Genomic DNA, 7054 nt, shown 5'->3' with positions numbered 1-7054 from the left:
TTGGACAAAAGATTGATGGAGAATTGATTTAATGGGTGATCTGTGGGAAGCCTGTCATATCATGGCTGTGCATTTTTACAGAAAACCATAGAGAATGCAGGGTGACTAGTATCCACTTGGGATGGCATATTGTGGAGGTGTGCACTGCAGTAGTCCTAGAGCAAAATTTCTACACAACCACTTTAACTCTCGATGCCTGAGCCTGTCTGCAGACCCTCTCCTTCCAATGCAGGTCCTCACTCCCTTCTGAGTAATAGCTTTGAGATGGACAAAGCTGGGCCTCTGTCTAACTAGGAAAGCTAGTCGAAGGTATTGGTAACCCTTCATGTGCTGAGAGTTTGCTTTTATATATTCAACTAAACAGGAATCTTTTTTAATGAAGAGAGAAACGTTAGGTCAATCTTACTTACTTAAAAAAAAAAAATCCCTTGATTCCAGCACCAATTTTATGGCAAAGTTCAGCCATAATGTTTTTAAAAACTGAAACAGACCTCAGGATATTTGTTTCAGCTTCTGGAGAGCAAGCAAAATCTCCTCTTTCCCCCCAAAAAGGGAAAGGGGAGCAAAGCAAGCAAAGACACAGAATAGGTTGTCCCCTTATGTTGAAATGGTGCAGCCTTGCTCAAGACCCACAGTGAGGACAGGAAAAATCATGCAGCTCACAATCTGCACAGCTACAGGGGGCTTGTGTTTGCCTAAAGAAAGAGAGCTTTGGGGCGCCTGGGTGGCTCAGTGGCTGAGTGTCTGCCTTCTGCCCAGGGTGTGACCCCAGGGTCCTGGGATGGAGTCCCGCATTGGGCTCCCTGCAGGGAGCCTGCTTCTTCCTCTGCCTGTGTCTCTGGCTCTCTCTGTGCCTCTCATGAATAAATACATAAATAAATAAATCTTAAAAAAAAAAAAAAAAAGGAAAGGGAGCTTCATCCTGTAACTACAAAATCAGGTCACATTCCTGTTTGATTCTTAAATTAGTGACTCTAAGCCCTTCCTGACCTCGCTTAACTGGACAGAAAGCTTTTCCCTCTCAAATGTGTGTCGCAGCTGCTTCTGTGAGTTGGACAAAGGTCTGGCCCAGGACCCAGGGTCTATTGACTTCTCTTTCTCTGCTCCTACCTGCGGTCCTGCCACCTACTCCGCAACCACTCCTGTGCCCTATGACCATTGTCCTGGCCTTACCTGGCAGGGACCATTGGCTCTGAGGGGAACTGCACTGATTGCTCTGCTGCTACTTCCAAATCACAGGGCTGGCCCTTGTCCCTCTTCACATCACAGCTAAAGGCAGGTGTAACTTCTAACTAGACCTCTTGAAGGCTGGGAAAGAAAGGAAGATGGTAGGGTAGACAGAGAAAGAAAGGGATGGGCAGAGAGAGAGAGAGAGAGAGAGAGAGAGATGTATGCCAGCAATCCCCAGACCTCTCCTCAAAAAAGTACACAAACCACATGAAAAAGATTATCCATACAGGCCAAAATATCCTTAACAACAAAGAATCCAGTATTACATGGGCCCCATTATCTAAGCGTGTTACAGTACATTTAGAAATCATAAATAAAAAGAAATTGAAAGAAATCTCAGTGCATTTATCTTTAAAAATCTTCACAGTGTGAAATAATCCATAAGAAATGACTGAAAATTATAAAGTGAATAGCATCAAAATCAGTACATATCAAAAGATAGGAGAGGGAGCCAAAACAGGTCTTACAATTAGCGTAAGAAATCCGGGACCAACAGAATGGATCATGTAGCAAACAAAACAAAGTTTCTGCCACATGGTAGAGAGACGCCACATCGCTAATTTTTATGGATAAGTTTTAACACACCTTCTGGAATTAATAATTCCTACTTTATCTAAATAGCTTCTGAGATCTGCAAAGGTCATATTTAATCTCCTTCTGTCATTTTCTTCCTCGAGCCTTTCAATGAACTCTTGTTTTAAAGGACACATAATTTATTTATCTCATTTCATGCAGAGCTATTTATTGAAAAGTTCGGATCAATTCAAATAACGTTAATGTGCATCTTTGTTTTTACTCAATTTTTTTAAAATTTAAATTCAATTAGCCAACATATAGTGTATCATTAGGTTCAGAGGCAGAGGTCAGTGATTCATCAGGTGCATAGAACACCCGGCGCTCATCACATCGCGTTCCCTCCGTCATGCCCATCACCCGGTTACCTCGCCACGTCCCACCACCCCCCTCAGCGACCCTCAGTCTGTTTCCTAGAGTTAAAATTAAGAGTCTCTCATGGTTTGTCTCTGTTTATTGTTTTTCTCCTTTTTTTCTTGAAATGTTTTTCCTTAAGTTTGAAGCATTTTTTTGGTTTCATTTTGTTTTGTTCTATACTGTTGCTTCTCACATTTGGATGAGGGTGCTTTTCCTGGATCAACTATTTCCAGGAAAGTAGATTTGGGTGGGACCAGAGCATCCGAGTAGCTTGGACTTTGGTCCACTGGTCTTTCATCTCCAGACATTTTCCTATCAACCTTCTCCACCAGGGAGTTTGATTCTGCTCAGGGCACGTGGTCTTCCCAGCTTGGATTCAAGGCCGTGTGGCCAGCCTTGACCAGAGGCACGGCAACTACCCTTTCTCCACTCTCGGGCTACACTGTCAGCTTTCTTCTTGCAACAATGCCAAGTCTTCATCTCTCTTCTTGCAACCTCATCTCTCCTTCCCTCAGACACTTTCCTCAGGCAAATTCTCACAGCTTCCCTATTGCCTCTGATGAGGTCAGAGGCTCAGCCCCAAATCTGCAGTGGCAGGTAGTGGGCCTTCTCACTCTGAACCATGTAGCTGTCCGGCTTCTTATGTTTGAGGTTAGGGGTTCTTCCTATTTTTAATAACGAGATTTCTTTGTCTTCTGTTCTCCTGGTTGCTTTTGATTGGCTTTGACAGGGAGAAGCAAGAAGACATCTTTCTACCACCGTCTAAAACTGGGAGACCCCGTCATTACTTTAGTCACCTGGGATTGGAAAGCATACAGATTTTCTAGCCCACAGATCGACAACCAAGTGATATGTCTTATGGAATTGGTGACATTAATTTTACTTTTTCTTTAATTTAAGAAACTAACTTAAATAAATAGAATAGAATATGAATTAGTGCTGGGTGTATATTACTACCAATTTTTTTTTTACTACCAATATTTTTAAAAGGTGATCTTCAAGCCAGATCAAAATGTTCTCATAGCTGGGTCAAACAGCCTCATCACGATGTCCTTGACATTAAAGCAGCCACATCAAAACATAGAAGCATCAAAATGTCATGTGCCTGCTGATAAAACGCTGAGCAGATACCATGGAGGAAATAAACTTTACTCTTTAGTGGGCATGAGCATTTGATGCCAAAGAAATAGACTTGTAATCTTAGGCAGGTGTTGAAAAGGTTACACATATAAACTTGTCCAAACTCCTACTGGATTTGCACAAAGGCTTGAAAAGAACACCAACCAGGACTCTCCTTATGCTTCACCAGGCCACTGGTGGGGACTGTTAGGTTTACCAGACATAGTTACAGAAGATATTTAGAATCATACCTCACTTTCCTGCTACACATCTGCCTAATTGCATGTTAGAGTCACTTTGCAGAGTTAAAGGCATGATTAAGGTTGACTTGTAAGCGATGATCGGCTGCAAACTTGGAAATCAGGATTCCCATTAACACAGCAGACTAGCTTTACATGTAAGTGATGTGGGTAGTTTACTTTCAATGAGGAAAGTGCCCCTGAATCATAAGATCTCCCTTACTGGATTCTCTCCTTTGCCTAGAATTCCAATGCTGGTCATTCCTTAAATTACAGGCATCTAAAGAAGTTTTTGTTTGTTTGTTTGCTTTGCTTTGTTTTCAGTTGAATAAAGGCAGGACACCTAGTAAAAAAGAGGAAAGCTTGGAGTGAGACAGATACTTAACCTCTTGACCTTCAATTTTCCCTTTGCAATAATGCATGGCAATGATGGCAGTAATAATAGCTAACTTGTAGGTTTGCCAAGGGGAATAAGTTAAATGACACAATAAAAACATCTAGGAAAATATAGGTGGTCAGAAAATGGTAGTTTTATAACTCAAAATATCTGGGACAGCATACTAAATTATCTTAAAAAAAAAAAAAAAAGGTACCATTCTAGTTTACCAGATCCTTAGAGAAGCGTGTCAGAGAAGCTGGGATAAAACAGAAGTTTAGAAGAAGGAAGAGGGAAAAACTAGTAACTAGTATGGGACACTTCTAACTATCGGAACTTCTGATTGTCCACTTACACCCAAGGCTATTAGAAGACTTGATACCCAGGGCAAGAGGGAAAACAGCAATTATTAAGCATTGACCCAGGAATGAATCAGAACGCTTTGGGGGAATGTATGTGAAGCAAAAACACTCTGAGTCTAAAGGGAAGGGAATAAAGCAGAGGGATTTAACAGGACCAGTTAGGAGAATTCAAGACTTTTACCATGGACAGCACAGAATCCAATGGACTAGGTTTGGATGACTCTGCAAGGGATAAGCTCTTGACTGTAAGTTGCACCTCTAGGGTTTGGTGTCCCCGGTCTAGAAACCATGGCACTTCCAGATCTTCCTCACTCTTCCAAGTTCTAACAGGAGAACAGTTAGGATATATAGGGAAACTTATCTAAAAAATAGTACCAGCTCATATGAACAGCTTGTGAGTCAATAGGATGTACTCAGGAGTATTTACTTCATTTCACATAAACTACTGCTCCAAAGGCACCGAACAGAATGAACTAGTGACCTGGAAGCCACATTCTACCTTCCCTGTAAATCCAAATCAGCACATACCCTGACATTGCTTGAAAATAAATGCATATTTAGAACACATACCAATATATACCTAATATACTTTTACATAATAATCCTGTCCGTGAAATACAGGTTTTAGAAATGTAGTACTCTATATTTGTAATTATTTGACAATGCACACTCCCCCCTGTGATTCAGGATTCTTGCCACATCCTCACCTTGAAAAATAACTTCAGCGAAATCGCTTTTCTTCTATGGTGCTCCATTTCTTTGAAGTGAGGTCATTAACACCATAATTTTCCATCAAACTTGTGTACCCTGCAAAGCTGAACTTCACAGATAGTTGTGCATGTTCATTCTGGTTAGCCATGAAAATATATAAACACGATTACATACGTATATAGTTAAGAGCATAAGCCTTCATGTTGCTATAGTAATACCAAGGGCACTTCTGTACTAAGGCCCGAAAACACAATTATGTTAGCAAAACACTTCAACACGGTTACATTTTACTTTGAATGCATCAAGTTGACGTCTGAAGGTCCTGTGAGCGAAAGCACTAAAAAAAGTTCTCATTTTTATTAAAAGAGCAAAATCTCTTCCAACTGTTCCCCAGAAAAGATAGGACATGATTCAAAATATCAAATCTTCATCATATGTGGCAAAGATAAAATAGACTGTATACTTCTTTTTACTCTTGTTTAGAAAAATAAAAAAAAAGGGGAGAGGGAACCACATGAGTAAAATTATAAAGTCTGAAAGAAAGCTTTAGGGAAATCACCTTTCATCATAACTATTTTCTCTGAAACAAGTTTCTTGTGCCAGATAGATGTTCTTTCCTTTAGAAAGCTTACATATAAAAAAAAAAAAACAAAAAACAGACTTACAGATATATTGTGAGGAACTTGAGGTTCTAGGCCTATTTAACGTACCTAGGACAATGATTATACTTCTTAGGTTTTTTTTTTTTTCCCTTAGGTATTTAGCAAATATGATTCCCTTTACTTAGACCATTTGACCTTCTTATTTATACCTTATGTTTTTCAGAACAAAATTCTTTAATTCCAATAGAAAAGAAAGTTAAGGAATTCAATGTTCTGATATATATTTAGTTGGTTACCTCCTGATTAACATTTGTCCATGAAGATCTTTCTAAAAGATCTATGTTAAAAATCTTAGTAAAACAATAGTGTGAATTTAGTTGAGTTTTAAAACAGAATTGAATTTTGATAACTGAGTATTTCCCAGGGCACAGGCCATCATTCCAATCCTTATAGCAGTACCTGCTAAAAAGAAATATGAGAGATAGGAGTAAATGTGCACAACTGTCAGAAAATAACCTAAAAGTGATAGGACTTAAAAAAATAATATCTTGTGGTTTTCTTTATTATTCTAAAATTTATGATGAATTAAAAATAATTTTTGTTAAATTGAAGCCTCTGGTCAATTGGTTTTTAGTTAATTGATGTTTTACAATATGTTAATGGTAAAATATCTCTTTCATTGGTAGGCATGGCAACAAGAGTAGAGAATGCTAATTAAATCTAAAATAAAATTGTTGGGCAGCCTGGGTGGCTCAGCAGTTTAGCACCGCCTTCTGTCCAGGGCGTGATCCTGGGGCCCCAGGATCGAGTCCCAAATCAGGGCTCCCTGCATGGAGCCTGCTTCTCCCTCTGCCTGTGTCTCTGCCAATCTCTCTCTCTGTGTCTCTCATGAATAAATAAATAAAAATTTTTAAATAAGTAAAATAAAATTGTTTTTTAGTCATCAGAAATATTTATTAAGTTTTGACCATGGTTTCTGGAAAATAAACCAACTCTGGCATCAAAACAATAGTATGTTCAATTTATGTATTATGTTATTGATTGACTTTTTTTACTATGATAGAACTTACACGTAAATAGAAAATGAGAACTAGGGTTGATCAAATAGACCAAATAATATTTATAAATATCTCTTAAGATTTGAAGTCAATGGCAACATAGATCTCCAATTTAAGCACACATACAAGGAGCTAAAGTATAGGTGGCTCAATTAACTAATTTTTTAAGAGAATCACTTAAAAAAAAGATTAGAAACATCTGCTTTTTTTCCTGTCAGAAGACTTTGTATAAATTGGAAACATTTTTATCTATGAATAAAGGAATATGTTGCTAAAGAATGCAGAAACACTATAGTGTGTTATAGTAAACAAGCTTTTAAGCCTCTTCACATAAGATATTAAGGAAAAGAAAAACTTACAAAATATAAATGGAAGTTTTATTAGAATTGGGAGTATCTTATTAAAAACCATTTTCTGCCTCTAGTTA

General features: G+C 38.4%; 1 long non-coding RNA gene across 1 annotated transcript; it reads right to left on the bottom strand.

The window, feature by feature from the left end:
• Positions 1-854: 854 nt before the first annotated feature.
• LOC121480490 lies at positions 855-5099 on the bottom strand. Its single transcript, XR_005984990.1, has 3 exons — positions 4964-5099; positions 4438-4579; positions 855-3861 (listed from the first exon to the last, which is right to left on the bottom strand). It is a non-coding gene; the product is annotated as an uncharacterized LOC121480490 (long non-coding RNA).
• Positions 5100-7054: the final 1955 nt, after the last annotated feature.

This window comes from Vulpes lagopus, chromosome 22, assembly GCF_018345385.1.
Source record: "Vulpes lagopus strain Blue_001 chromosome 22, ASM1834538v1, whole genome shotgun sequence".
NCBI classification, from domain to species: Eukaryota; Metazoa; Chordata; class Mammalia; order Carnivora; family Canidae; genus Vulpes; species Vulpes lagopus.
The sequence above is the reverse complement of the archived record's forward strand: the minus strand, read 5'-3'. Positions and strand labels throughout refer to the sequence as shown.